Below are 16,536 nucleotides of genomic sequence, written 5' to 3'. Positions count from 1 at the left end.
GCTCGTCTTTCCAGTCGAACGGCTGATCCTTACGCAACAGCTTGTTTATAGGTTCTACTACCGTCGAGGAGTTTAGCAGAAACCGCCTAAGCTGTTTCAGGTTATTCGGGGCCGGAAGTGCAGTAATTGGCTCTAACTTGGTCGATTCCGGTCGTTAACCATCTCGGTTTACGAGAGCACCGAGGTATCTTACCTCTGGTTGGCAGAACTCGCTTTTCTCTCGGTTGAGAGTGAGTCCTGCATCACGAACACGTTGCAGTACGTGCGCCAGCCATTTGAGATGTTGCTCGAATGTCTCCGTGACAATTATTATGTCATCGAGGGAGGCGTAAGCATTGGGCTTGAGCTCTGGCCCAATGACACTGTCAATTAGCCGCTAAAACGTTGCTGGCGCATTACTCAGGCTTAAAAATAACCGTCGGAACTGAAAGAGCCCCTTGCCTGGTACTGTGAATGCTGTTACCGGCTTAGCCTTCTAGGCTAAAGGTACCTGGTGATACGCGCTGCTGAGATCATGGGTAAAGATGAAACGTGCTTTCCTTAACTTGTGCAGGATGGTATCCATATGTGGTAATAGATACGCGTCGGGTCCTGTCACAGCATTTATCTTCCGGTAGTCGACGCAAAACCGATACTTGCCATCCTTTTTACGTATCATGACTACGGGACATGCCCAGCCACTTTTGGATGGCTCAATCACGAGACTTTCGAGCATCTTACTCACTTGGGCATGTATAACCTCCTGGGTCTTATCCGACAGGGTAGAACTTCTGCTTGATAGGCCGTGAGGTCGTGACCTTGATCTCATGTTCGACCCATGTAGCGGATCCTAAGGAAGCTTCACGATCCACGTAGCGGTCCAGAAAGATCTGCAATTCTTGTTGCTCGGATGAGATTTTATTCAGCCCGATGGCAGCGAGTCGGACCTCGCCTGTCGCTGACAGTCCTGCTACCTCTAGGGAAACCTTGGTCCCTTGTCCTTTTAGCACTAGGACTCTATCCACAGGTTCGTGAACGGTCCCGAAAGCATTAATGGAGTTAGCGCCGACGTAGCAATCAGCGTCTAACTCGGGAAGTACAATGACGTCCACGTCGTGTTTAACCCATCCTAGTTCAAAAGGTAGAGTGATGAAGTCTAACATAGATTGGGTGTGTAGACTCCAACACTGTATGTATGTATACCGGTGTATACTATGCCGTATGCGCTGTAGATCAGCGTACGCTGCCTGTGAAAATCCGATTTCACAGGCTAGGCTTGTTAGCTATTGAAAATAATATTTCGTTTCGAAATATTATTTTCTCTCTTGCTTGCACTCGTACATGAAAATTTTCAGTGCTGGAAGTCAGCAACTACTCAAAAGACCTACTCGAGTTTGCCAGTGTTTCTCGCATATGTTATACGCGTTCTACGCGTTGTATACGCGATCTTTTTTGTTTTGCTGTAGCTACTGCTACAGCTCGTACTTTACTATTACTGTATATACAGTAATAGTAAATGTCGTCTACCTTGTAGACGACGTCGCGTGATACGTAGCGGTGGGTTATTTGTCGGGTGCCAATTATATAATAACAACGAATATGAAAGGCTGGCCAGATCAAAAGCAGAGAAAGAGCAGGAGTAGAAAGACTCGCCAATTAAGAGGGCAAGGTTCTTTTTATTTAATGCAAAGTGAAAAATAATAACAAATAAGCTAGTAATGGCGATTTTTTTGTTACACACGAGACTGTCGTGTGAGGGAAGAAGTATGTAAACATATTTTCAAATCTACACATAGAAATAACGCTGTCTATCTATCTTCATGAAGGCAGTGGCTGCCTCAGAGACATTAATTCGTGTGTCCAGGGCTGTTAGAGTGTAGTAGGTGGACAACAAAGAGAGCGCTGCAAAAGATACGAGTGCGCTGTCTCAGCGTTGTTTGCTGGTGCGTTCAGGAGTAACTGAGTTAAGTTGCTGGGCAGTACAAGGGCACTGTGGGTAGCAATGAGTTCGCTGCCTTGGGACAAAAATATAGCAATATTGGATTAAATATAGTATCTCCTAAAGATCATGAATAATTTTTATGAAAGTTATTATCAGATAACAAGCATACATAATTATAAAACAACATTATTCGGAGGTTTCATAATATATAACAAAAATAAATATGGAGTGCTTAAAGATCTGTAATTTTTATGTGTTTAATTTAGAAAAATACATACATTCTCAACCAAAAGACTAGATTTGGGCGGTAGAAAGACGAAATTAATCGATTTTGACTTTTAAATGACTAAATTATAAAATTTCTACTTAGTAAAGATGAAACAATGTAATTCGGTCTTTTTAAAAGACAAAATTTTATAGTTTGTCTTTAACAAAAGAACAAAAATCAGTTCAGCCTTTGTAAAAGATTGATTCGGATAATTTGTAAGTTTAAAAAGACAAAAATAACTAATTTAATCTTTCTAAAATATGAAATTTAGTTGTATACTTAACAAAAGAATAAAAGTCGATTTAGTCTTTTTAAAAAAATCAATTTTATATTTTGAGAGTTTCTAAAGATTAAATATCTGTATAAATTTGTACATAAATTTGATTTTTCTAAAAGATGAAATTTCACCTTGTAATCAGTACAAATAAAGACAATTTAGTCTTTATAATAGATGATATTGTTTATTTTATGAGTAAACGACGTATTATAAACAATATAATCGTATGCGACGTAGATAACATATTTTATAGTGTATGTATGTGAGTAAAGAAGTTAATACTCTTGAAAAGTAAAACATAATAAATCTTTTTAAAAACACTGTTTGGAGACAGCTGCTTTGAATATTTAACAATGAGTTCAAAAATATTTTCCATAGAGGTATAAGGATAGAGGGGAAAAGCGCTATACTAGCTCATTTGCGGCAGCGACAGCATAACTAAGTGTAACGGGGCATCTGTTTTTGTTGCCAAAGCCACGTTATTGGCTACTTCTTCGTCCTGAATCCTACAGTTGATTCAATCTCATGTATGACTCGACCAATAACATAACTGCCAGACAAAGACAGATGCCCCGTTACGTAGCGAATTCTGCTGTCGCATATCACGCCCCCTTTTCTCCTCTATTCTTATACCTCTATGATATTTTCACTCTAAAAATTAAAATTTGATGCAGGCAACTATATGTACAGTTACTATAAAATTGAAGTTAGCTAATACAACCAAATAATTTTTGTATGATTATTCTTCCAGACATGATAAAATGTACAAAACTTCAAATAAATAATTATTAATTCAACAATCACTGCATAAAAAAAATTTGATTTGATAACATTTCTGTAATTGGAAATAGTATTATAAGATTTTTAGTTATACAGCGTTAATTTAAGTGTCAGTAAGTAAATAGTCAGCTTAAAAAACATTAAACAAGCTTAATAACTCACAAACATTATAATTAAGTTTTCGATTACAGAATTTTCTTATAATTATTTGTTTTACTTGAAATTTTGCAATGTATTGCATCACGTCGTATCAAATTTATTTAGTTGTACTAGATGATCTTAAATTTATTGTGGCTATAGTTTCTATGCATCAAATTGTAATGGTCAATGTAAAAACAATTTTGGGCATATTAGCAAATCCCAGAACCTTTTTTTTCATGTTCCTGACAGAATGTTAGATAATATCACTATATTCTTTCCACTTTTTCATTTGTAGTTTTATTCTATAGATATTATTATGGGCAAAAAATCAAAGCACAGGGATTGGAGAGCTTTTATTATTTCAGTAGAGAACATAAAAGCGAAAAAAAGTATTGAAAACGCTGCATTCTAGATGTCTTTTTAAAAAACTCGCTTCTTTGGTACGTTGAAACATTTGAAGCATAGTTCCAAATGACTTGCAGTTTTGCACAGAGGTAACTTTTAATATACTTTTCGAAACAACTTTATGATTTTGGGTGTGCTTCTAATTGAAAAAAAATGGTGGAGGTTCAAAGTAGTGTTCCTACATTTTTATTAAAAACATATTTTTTCATATTACGTCATGCAATGTTTGGAGCATTTGTTAAATCACCAATTCAACAATTTTTTGTTAAAGACGTTTAAAAACAAAGTAATTTGTGCATTAAAATCAAAGGTGTTCCCTTACATAAGCCAGAAATAAAATCATAATTTCAAAAAAGATTACGAACATAATTTTAAAAAAGTAGTAGTTTTACTAGCACACCACGAATTTTCATAAGAACATCATAAAAAGCATTGTTCATAACAAAGTTCAACGCAACGAACATATAGCGGAGTTGCTAAATAAATCCAACATATGCAACACGTCAAAAAAATTGGTTTTATCATTTAGGGTTAACAGTACTTTTATTTCAAATGTTATACATACATTCCTATCTTAAAAAAATGATTGATCGCGTGATGAAGCCTGTTCATTCGTTGTGTGATTGGCTACGACTGATCAAGCGAGGGTAGATTTAAAAATGAGATTTTAAAAAATCAATGAAAAGTCATTTAAATTTGTTAGTTGGTAAAAATAAAAATATTACGTGTTACAAAAAAGGAATAAATATTGTATTTTTATTTAAAAATATAAAAAATAAAGGTTTCACCAAATTCTGAGGGTTGGGACGCAGAGGACGCAGGGGGCGCAGCACCCTAGTATATTAAAAAAAATTTTAACTTTTTCTGACAGCAATAAAGAAATATCATGTGAGAGTTCTTGTTGCTCTTATGATATGAATGTTGTTTTTAAAATTGGCTAAATTACTTTAAAAAAATAGTCCCTACAAACATAAACACATTTTTGTATTTGCTTAAACAATTGCATCTTAAACAAATTATATGATTCTGGTAAGCTTTTAATCAGTGCAATAGGTTAAGATGTAAAAGTCTTCATGAAAAATTTAAAAAAAAAATATTTATAGTTTTAGTTATTTTTTTAAGCTTGTTTATAGAACCAATAAAGGATTCGTATACTTGCAAGTATTAATATTTAAATTCTCGTACCTATATGTCTTTGAAAGACATTGTAAAACTGCAAAAATTGTAAAAATAATGAACAAAAGTTTCATTTTTAAATGTTATCCTGATTTTCTTTAAAATTTTATAAAAAATTCAATTATTTCCAACACAAATAACAAAAAGATACTGTGCTAGATTACTAATCGTAAATGTTTTAGATTTTGTAAATTATAATTAAAAGTGTTTTGCAATCGAAAAAAACACCAATTTTTTTTATCGTTAATGCTCTGAAAATAACTTATCATTTAAAATAGTAAAAACTAAATAACTAACGTTTATTATTTAATATGTTCTACAAAAATTTGTAACTCATTTAGTAGGTTTTAAAAAACAATGGTAATTGATCAATTTTGTTATTAGTTCTATGATTGCATGTTTACGTCTTGTGATAAATATGCTTGATAAATTAGGTTTATTGTTATTCGTATACTTTTATCATTACTTAATAGCTAACCACTCTGGAAAAGGACCGAGCGGCAAATATTTCTTAGGAGTTCATCCTGCGATGTCAGTTTATAAGTTTTAATTTTAAAATAAGATGAAGTTGGTAATGTAGTTTCAAAAATCAAAAGATGATATAATCAGTGTAGAAGAAAGTAAAAAAATTACAGAACAAGTGAAAGATAAAAAGTGACCCTTGTTATATTGTTAAAAAAAATACATAGTTATTAAAAAAATTTATGAAAAGCTGTTTATTTTTTTAAATATTTTTGACACTTAAAATTATCTAATTTCAACGTTTATTGCACTGCACGTTCTTATTATAGTCAAAAAAATTCACTCATAACAGTCGTCTTTATAGTGTCTAAATTTGTAGTAATTTTCCAACTGTTATAGTTATATCCCCACTGACTAAGACGATTACGTAAAACTAAGAAATTCACAAATTTTTTTTAGAAGCATTTTAGAAAAAAATTTTAAGAGACTTTTTCTCCTTAAAATAAGCCAAATAACACAAAAAATTTTCCGGAATTGGATTTAAAATTTTTGTTTTTGTTTAAATAATTGATGATATAATTGCCTATATAACTTTTGGAGCATTAAATATACAAAGATGAAAATAAGTTAACTTGATTCCAGACTTTATGACAAGACTTAACACCTAATTTTACAAGTGTGCTCTAAACTTTAGAAGTTTTCATTTTTATGCCTTTAATAAAAAAGTTTCTTGGATTTGCTTTAATGTCTAATATTAAAACGTCCACGGCCAATTAAAAATTAAACAGGAAAAATTATTCGGATAAAATTTTTGAAGCTACCTCGTTTAAAAAATATGCTTCTGTACATAAATAAGTGCACATTGCCAGACCAAAATATGGTCAGATATTGTTTCAAAAAAAAAATTTTTTTAAACGAATTGGTAAAGTTTTTTTTCAGTCTAAGATATATATTTTCATATTCTTTGACACATTTGGAACGAAAACCTTTGTGGGATGTGTATACCTAAACCCCCTAGTATTTGAGTAAAAACTTATTGAAAAATGCGTTTTTCCAGTTTTTTATTTTCCATTATGTTATGACTTTGACATCTCTATACGCATAAATACGTGTGTAAATATATATATATGTATATATATATATATATATATTTATATACACATGTATTTATGTATGTATGTTTAAAAATAGTGACTTATGCAGACGTCCACATAATTCTACTTTCGTCCTCATAATAACCCTTATATACATGTGATTGTCCGCATAAGTCACCTCTTGATAAACGTATATATATACGTAAATAAAAGTCTAAACTTTTATCTTTTCAAAGCTTATACTTATTATTAAATACTGTAGAAAGACTAAATTTAGTAAAATTTTTTTTTTTTAAAGTGTAAACTAAAAAGTTTAGTCGTTCACAAAAGGGAAACTAAAACTTCTACTTTCTGAAAGACAAAATTAAGTAATTGACCTTTTGAAAAAGAATAAAACCATTGACTTAGTATTTATTATATCTAACGTTGCGGATTAATTCTTTCTAAAAGACAGAATTTACAAAGTCAATCTTTTTAAAAGAGGAAAATGCATCATTCCTCCTTTGTAAAGTAGAAAAACAGAATTTTATTCTTTTAAAAGTATAAATATCACATTTTATTCTTTTCACCCTAAAAATTTCAACTTTCTACCACCCAAATTTAGTCTTTTGGTTAAGATTGTAGATTGATAAAACTTATAGTAGAGCTAGCATAATTGTGCTTTCTATGCAGTTACTACAATTTTTTGCGTAGTTTTTTGTTTAGTAAAACACTTATGGCAATAATTTATGGAAAAAGTATAAAACTTATGTCACAAAACATTTAGTTTGTAGCAAAAAAAACCGTGCTCTTCCGCACGAAAATTAAATTTTATGAATTTGGAGATACATCATGCTTATCACTTAATTTACCCATCCCAAAAATAATTAAACTAAAATGATAACACTAAAGAATTTGCATTTTGTAAGTATATGATTTACTATGTATTTCAGTTAAATGACAATCGGAAGGACCAGAAAAAAACTTTTTTGTATAAAACATGGACTAATTACTGAATTTCTCGAGGTAAAAAACGCTTTCAATGGCTAAGACTGGCATCGTATTGATATTGCTTTCAAATAGAAAGAGCAGTCATAGAACCTTTCGGTTACTTTTAGACTTAAATAATATAAAAGATTGCGCAAAGTTAATTTAATAATTTAGGATGAGGCCTGTAAGAGTTTGAAAAAGTCTTAGACATAGTTGAAAGGACTTTGTGCTATCAATGTAATACAAACATACTTTTTAGAGACAATTAAATTGTGTTACAGGGAAATCTTCGCGAAATACTGCCTGTAATAAGAAAGAAGAAAAAAAAAAAAAAAAAAAAGTAGTAGAAGTATTGTAATAGCTGAGACTATGATATAACCATTTTTCTAGACATTTTCTTACATTTTAAAACTATTTATAAATGTTCGTTCGATACGTATAAATTTTGCTGAATAATTGTTAGGAATTTAAAAAGGAAAAATCTAAACGTTTCTTGGGCACTATGAACGATTCTTAAACATTAAAGAAGTAATAACAATGTTTGTCAAAAATAAAGTTATACTGACTTCTTATAGTATCTGTACTTATTTATGAAATGTAAAAACTTTAAATCAACTAAACAAGAATGTATCAACTAACTATACCCTTGAGGACAAAAGCGTATGTTCCATAAGAATAACATTGCACTTGAGCTTTTTGTCTTTGGACAGACTGACAGTAACATTTATATAAATTTTTTTACTGTATGTGAAAGTTGAAACAATATTTATTTTAGTAAGAAATATAGTTAAAAAATTAATAAAATACTAAATATAAATTGGAAAAGGTAAAAGAGTATAGGAAATCCTTGAACTGTTATTACAAGTATCGATTGCATATTATAACAATCCCTTTAGTTTTACACGTCTTACAAGAAATGAAATAAAGTCAAATTTTGTTTGAGTTTCAGAATTATATAGGTTCCCTGAACAAAATGTAATAGAAAAAAACAAGGAGCTTGAGAAAGATGTTGACAGTTTAGTAGTAACAAAGAAAGTTATATAAAGAACGGCTAATAATAACTGATGTGAGGGGCGGAAGGATTCGTTACGACAGACGGTGTGGGGGCTCCTAAAATTTGGTGGGCGAAACGGATGGAGCTTAAAAACCAATAAAATTCGTACAAATAAGGGAGAGCATGAAAGAATTTTTCCGTATTTTTCGGGGGGTCGGGAATCTTTAAATATTTGGCGGGCGATGTGGAATAAATGTTCCTTTCATTTTTTCGCATATTTTAAAAATTTTTTTTTAAATATCAAGCATAACCTAATTTTCGCTAGAAAATTTTTTTTATTAATTCTCTTTTACTTTAAAGTTATCAAAGTATAAAAGTTACTTATAAAAATTACCGAATGCAGCCACTTGATTAACTCCAATTACCGTATAAGACTACTTATTTATTCCTATACAAGGTATACATACCGAAACGGCAGTGTTTGCCACAGTGATTACTGTTCGGCGCCACCCTGCGGCTATCGCAGGAGAGTCCTGCAGTTGTGGCAGTACGTACACCGCTAATCCGTTAAGTTGATACCACCGCTGAAACCGCTGTACTTACTCCCGCGCTCATATAGCTAGTATGCAGAGGTAAGTATAAAGTATATGTAACAAGTAACAAGAGTATGTACATAAGAATAGTGTGAATAAGTGTTATAAAAAGAGAAATAGGCTTACTAATTTTTTATGACTTACTAATTTTTGGTAAAATTCTTGATATATACATAAAAAATAAAGATATATTTTTACTCATGAGGCCTTTGGTGCGTAAATACTTTGATGAACATTTTTTTGCATACTGTACATCAGAAAATCAAACGTACAGATTAATAAACGTAATACAACTGCCAAATATCCATTCATGTGTTGCTGAAAAAATACGCGACAATTTATTTGTTTCAACTAAATATATTTTATAAAAAACAAAATTGTTGACACTTTTGATAAAATGTAAGGCAGAAATAAATATGCTTTAACATCTTGGTGAGGCTCTTTAATTTTTTAAAAATATTTTAACCCTGTAGAAAAAATATCCTACCATTATTACGTTTTACGTAGATTTAATTTTAACAACTTTTTTACAATTCGATATTTAATACTCATCAGTTAATTTTTATTTCATTCAATGATCCTTTTTCAAACATAATAAAAATAATAGACAAAACTAAATTGCATGGTTGTATATATACGCTCATGCAAATATGCTCTTGTGTGTGTATATATATATATACTTCGGTCTACTGAAGTGTGTACATACGATATATATGCGTACCCACAAGGCCTTCCATGTATAGCGCAGGAGTAAGTACAGCGGTTTTGGCGGTGGTATCAACTCAACGGATAAGCTGTGTACGTACTGCCACAACTGCAGGACTCTCCTGCGATAGCCGCAGGGAGGCGCTAAATAGTGATCGCTGTGGCCAACACTGCCGATACGGCTGTAAAAGTTTTTTAGTGTAGTGGGTAAGGTGCTTGGCTTGCGTGCAAGAGATCGCCGGTCAAATCTTGAAAAAAGTTTTTTTTTTTTTTTTTCTTCTTCTTCTAAGAATAATTTACAGAATGAGAAATGTGTGCTGTGGTAGCGTGACGCGAAGTAGTGTTGTGTTGATGGGACCGGCCCAGGGTGGTGAGGGGGTGGTAAAATGAAAAAAATTCAATTCTGTCACATAGTTCCTGAACAACAGAATTCCGAAACCGTTAACTTACTCTATAGCTCAGTTATGGAAGCGAGATGACTTCACTTTTCCGTTACAACCCATTTTTATAAATTTTTCTTTCCACAGTTCGAGTTGGTTGGGCAACATTTTTTAATTTAAAAATGACTTTTTCTTGCTTTTTACACAATATCTTCTCTCCAGTGCGTTTTTTGCTACGTATGCCCGCAAGGCTTTTCGTTCCTCTCTTAACTAACTACAAAATGGCGGTGGTTAATAGTCGCTACGTTTTTTTTTTTTTTCTTTTTTTTAATAATATGCTTTTTTTAATAATTGGCTTACGGCCAATGACCACAGTAAGTATATGTAAATGGGGAGAATCACGTCAACTGTCCCAGCGCCGCGGTGGACGGCCCGCGCGGGCATCAAACACGACGTTTTCAACTCGTCGTTTCGGTGTCAAAACTTTGATAAAAAAATTATCTAAAAACATATTCTTACTTTTTTTTTCCTCTGCTTTCCAGTGGTGGCATCAGTTTTTTGAAAATTTTCTCCCATAACCTCGAAAAATGCACTTGTTTGAAAAACACGTTTTTTCTTCATGATCTTCAACTTTTGGAATTTTTTTGATAGTCTAGATCGAAAGATGAGACATTTTTACGTAGATATCGACAATAAAAAAAGAGAGGTTTTTCGTTTTTATAACGTATTTAAACGACGAACGAGACGATGCGAACCGCGACGGAAGGAGAAATTTGCATCATCTAACGATAAGCGAGAGAATCACGTTGCTCACCCTCGCCCCGAAATTTTGGAACCAAAGAGAGCTTATGAAAGAATTTGGTTGTACAGATAGAGAAGCTAGGCAAGCTTTAAATTTAGTTGCAGAACGTGGCATACTCTCATGGCCCGATAAAAAAAAAGGAAAAGTTTTATCTGCTGATGTTGAGGTCTGCGTAAAAAATTTTTACGAGCGTGACAATGTCAGCCACTTGATGCCTGGATTAAAAGATTATGTTTCTGTGAAACAGGATAATGGTCAACGTGTTCATGTACAATAATGATTATTACTTGGAAATTTGAACGAACTATTCATTTTATTTAAAGAAGAGCATGGAAATGTCAAAGTGGGTCTCACAAAATGCGTACAGCTCAGACCTCCTCACTGTAGCCGGAAGTAGTGGCACGCATAACGTTTGCGTATGCGTGCATCACGAAAACGTAAAACTGATGCTAGATGCACTAAATTTAGAAAAATTAACGAAACCCACGGCAACACCTCTTAAAAATTCCACGGACTGTTTGAACGCCGTTTGCGACAATCCTTCCGAAAATTGTTTTTCAGGAAAATGTTTAGATTGTCCCAATTTCGGAAAACTTCGAAGATTATTACGAGATTCGCTAGAAGCTGAAGGAATTTTAATATTTAATCAATATTAATCATTATTTATTTCTTTATTATAAAATTATTGTATATATAAATAAATTTTATCAAAACATTTATTATTTATCCATTGTAAACCCTGGTTAACTAATTGTTGTTTACATCGCCACTACTACATTATATATTATATAGCCAAACAGACTCACCGTAGCAGACGACACACGGAGGACGCGCTGCTGCCGCGCGTAGCCCGGCAGCCGCGGCTCGCATCGTCTCGTTCGTCGTTTAAATACGTTATAAAAACGAAAAACCCCTCTTTTTTTATTGTCGATATCTACGTAAAAATGTCTCATCTTTCGATCTAGACTATCAAAAAAATTCCAAAAGTTGAAGATCATGAAGAAAAAACGTGTTTTTCAAACAAGTGCATTTTTCGAGGTTATGGGAGAAAATTTTCAAAAAATTGATGCCATCACTAGAAAGCTGAGGAAAAAATACGTAAGAATATGTTTTTAGATAATTTTTTTATCAAAGTTTTGACACCGAAACGACGAGTTGAAAACGTCGTGTTTGACGCCCGCGCGGGCCGTCCACTGCGGCGCTGGGACAGTTGACGTGATTCTCCCCATATATACAACAGAAACAGTTTTTTAACAAAGATAGAAAAACTGTTTTATTTCAATAAAATAGTTATTGATTCAAATTACACATCGTAAGTTTTTACAATATTTGAAAATACTTGAGTGCAACAGTAACGGGTTTTCGATATATTTCTTAAAAATCATCAAAAGATTGACTACATTTAGTTATTAAAGCGCATTTTCATTAGAATTGTTTCAACTTTAATATCAATAAATTTCTTTAAAAAACTTTCGTGGAACTACGTTTTCCAAACGTTATTTGTAGATAAAACTTAGTATACAGCAAAAAGGAGTATTCGAAATTTAAGTACTTTTGTATGTACAAACGGATTTACAATTCTATTTGATAACTTTTTAAAAAAAATTATTGAAACAAGTTTTAATTATATTGTATTCTATTGTACAAAACCTACCTTAGGCCACAATTTGTGTTAGTTGAGAGAGCTGTATTGGGCAAAACAAGATCTAATGAGTTTAACCAAAGTTGTTCGAACCACACAACTACCAATATACATTTTGTTACTCAATACACTAGTATAGTAAATGGATCTAATAGATATTAGTCTTAGAGTCTTGGATCCTTTTTAACAGCTAGTTAACTAAATAATTCATAAACGTGATACTTTATTAAACAGTGACACGAATAAAGAAATTGGAGAGGGTGGGGGTGAAATAATGTTTTCTTGTGTAATGAATAATTAATTTAAAAAATAAAGTTTTAGTTGCTTTTTTTAAATTTAAATATCGTATCTGGTCGCTACAAGATCATCACTTTTTATCATTAACCGTAGTGGACTGCCTTACTACGCTACACATTATTGTAAACACCAAAGTGACAAAAGGCTTGCACCGCCAAAGCACGTTAATATACACACGTTAGTATATATCTATAATATCCACATAAGATAAGCCCAGACTTTGTGCTGTGAGAGCACGATCGCTTAGCTCCAGGGGCTTCTCTCCACAAGCTTCTACAGTTCAATGCTGCGCCGTACTGTGCGCACACAAACTATCGGCAGCGTGGCTCTCATGCTTGTGCTTCACGAGTGCAATGCACATTTAAACTAGTGTGACACAATCTTTGATCTTAGGTAGTCCAAATACTTGTGTAGTAGGAATTCAAAATGATTCGAACTCTATAATCACACGTACTTGATCTCCTTATGCTCAAAACTATTTTCCGTGTATATGCCACTCGTATGGAAACTACAATAATTAAGTTTGAGTTTGGGTTTTACAATTTGATACTGTGATCTTACGAATCTCAGTCAACGAGGCTCTTCTCCCCTAAGTAATTAATTTTTTCGTTACCACGCATTTTTTTCAGATAAATAGAAAAAATATTTGCTATTTACGAATTTACTTATGCACAGTTTCAGTTGGTGGGGCAACATTTTTTAATTCAACTATTTCTGTAAAAAAATGACTTTTTTTTACTTTTTGCAGAATATCTTCTCTCCAGTGCGTTTTGTTGCCGTACATGTCTCATAGGTTTTTTGTTCCCCGTCTAATGACCTACAAAATAGAGGTTGTTAACAGTTACTACGTTAATTATTCATTAATAAATTGCGTTCTAAGGCTAAAAAGTTATTTTTTCCACATCAAGTATCTTTAACATAGAGATATAAGCCATAGAGGGAACAAAGGCTTCAGTCTCGCGATATAGGCAGCAAGAGAGATAACTGCTCGATAGTTCCCTCTATCTCTTTCTGGCAAAATCCTCTGATTGGCTGATGAATAGTGGCCGTGGATGCGTGGTGTTAGTGCTATATATAGGTATAATGTGAGAAGTAAGAACTACAGAGTTGCAGACAGTTGAGACTGCTCACTAAACGTCTGCTACGTAATAGTTTATTGAATATTTATTATTGCTTTTCCTATGTTTGCAAACTATTTTGAATGAGCAGCTGTAAATTGAAAGTGAAAAATGAAGCAATGTTTGCAATGTAAAGAGGTTTACTCCCCTCTGAATCAATGTAGTTTTCACACACAAGTTTAATTATTATTGTAACCTTGTAAAATGGATTTCCTTTGATTGATTCTTTAATAATTTAACGTTATTTACCAGGTTTCTAAATGACTGTAATTTAAGAACGAAGTGGCTGAATATTCTTAATTTACCTACGTTTTTAGAAGTGAAATTTAAATTTATATGTAGTGACCACTTCAGTGCAGACAATTTTCATTAATCTGAAGGGCGAAGCCGAAGAAGGTTGCTGACAGGAGCACTTCCAGTTGTACATGAAGATGGAAAGACAATTTGCGTGTCTAAACCTCGTCATATTCAACAGGATCAATGTGATGTGGTACTTAGCCCACCTATGTACAAACATGTATCAACAGTTGACGCATCAAATGATTATCTAGTAGCTGTCACCGAAGGTAGTCGTAGCAGCCATGAATCTTTTTATAATACAAGGAAAAATGATTATGCTGATAATAGTTCCCTGGAAGACTCTGGTATTACTGTGATACATAGCTCAACTACATTAAAAAATGCATCAACAACTATGAATATGCAAGAAAGTAGTTCGAACTATTTTCCACTTGGGACAAATACTGCAAGTAATGGCAACGGATCAGTTCCCCAAAATTGTGCTTCATCAGTCAATTCTGTAAATGTTAAAAGTGACTCGAGGAAAAGGTTTTAATATTTCATACATTGTCATGTTTAATAATTTTGTTGCGTGTCTGAAAAATTATCATTTACTTGTAGGAAACTGACATGTGAAAATTATAGTGCACCAAAAAAGATCAAATTCATGGATGGATGTGAAACGCATGATATATCACGATCTCAATTTTTAGACGACGAGGGGTAGAACGTATTCCTGATTTATAAAAAAGTCCAAGAAAGAAAATTGGCTGCTGCCCAGAATAAAAAATCTCGACGTAATAAGAAAATTGAATGTTTGACTGGTGTGATTCAAAATCTTTAAAACACCAGCGAAAGGGGTATTGTAGAAAATTTCTTGAAGGTTAATTGAATTTATTTTTTAAACTTTTACGACATTTACGTCAAAAATGAATTTATAATCGTGATTTTTTATATTTTTTAATTATAAGAAGAAATCTTAATTAAATTTTTTTGTTACATTTTTAAATTTTTTTAATTTATTGTATTGTGATCAGAGATTTTTACACAGTGAGTAATATGTACTTTTTATACATACCGACAAGACAACACTGAATTTGTATCGTATACTTGTCCTAGCAAAAAGGAACCGTCTGTCACACAACATATGTACAATTTACATTGGTTTAAAATGTAACAAATATATTTACCTTAGAAAGTTGAAATACCTATTTACCCTCATTTATTTACCAAGCTAATCGAAAAAATGATTGTTTTTCTACAACGAACAACTTTCATGAAACTTACGATTTGGTTTCGAATTTTTGCAGGACCTACCGATACATGTTCAAGAACTGATTATGAAAATGAAATCCTCAAAATCCACTACTCCTTTTCCACCCAATTTACAGAGTTTTGCTCGTATATTGCATTTCCACTCGCCTAGTGCGTATAACGCGGTCAGAAAGTCGTTTTTAAAGTGTCTTCCAGCTGTTCAAACACTCAACAGGTGGTTGAGAACAGAAGACTTCTCACCAGGAATATCCTACGACATTATCAACAAAATTAGTGATTTGGTGCACAAAGAAAAGGAAAAAGGTCGCACATTAGTGTTTAATTTGACTTTCGACGAAATGAGCATAAAGCAGCACAAGGAGTGGGATAAAGTCAAACATTCGTGGAAAGGATTGGTGGATCTGGGAGGTCAGCTTTCAGAAGTGGATGCAGATGTTGATGCTAAAACTTTCGTTTTTGTTTTGGTAAGCATAAATGGTGGATTGAAGGCTGCCGTGGCACACTATCTCATCAGTTCACTGACTGGTGTTGAAAAAGCGATTCTTCTGAAAGATTTACTGTCGGCGCTAGGAGAAAAAGAGATCATGGTTATGAGCATTACGTTTGATGGGGATCCTGCACACCGAACTGCTTGCGAAAGTTTAGGAGCTAAATTAAATTATAATGCAAATGATTTCAAACCATACTTTAATCATCCTACAACCTCTGATCCTGTTTACATATTTTACGATCCGTGTCATTGCTTGAAACTTTGCAGGAATTATTTCGCATTGAAAGGTCCTTTTACATTTGAAAATCGTGACATTATAGACTGGCGATATATTATTGATTTGAATGAGAAACAAAAGAGCGAAAAGTTACATTGTGCCATTAAAATTAGTAATAGACATGTTAACTTCACTAACGAGAAAATGAAGGTGTTTTTGGCAGCGCGGCACAGGTTTTAAGCAGAAGTACG

At 32.9% G+C, this 16,536-nt stretch overlaps 1 protein-coding gene across 1 annotated transcript in view; it reads left to right on the top strand.

Annotated features, from left to right (window-relative positions):
* Positions 1 to 16,536, top strand: part of Prosalpha7 (proteasome alpha7 subunit) — a 133,971-nt gene that overhangs the window by 56,482 nt on the left and 60,953 nt on the right. The gene's annotated exons all lie outside the window — the stretch shown is intronic.

Source organism: Copidosoma floridanum, unplaced genomic scaffold (genome assembly GCF_036245765.1).
Source record: "Copidosoma floridanum isolate Cflo_tuat_1 unplaced genomic scaffold, Cflo_Japanese_pri ptg000016l, whole genome shotgun sequence".
Lineage (NCBI taxonomy): Eukaryota > Metazoa > Arthropoda > Insecta > Hymenoptera > Encyrtidae > Copidosoma > Copidosoma floridanum.
This window is presented reverse-complemented; position numbering and strand designations above follow the sequence as displayed.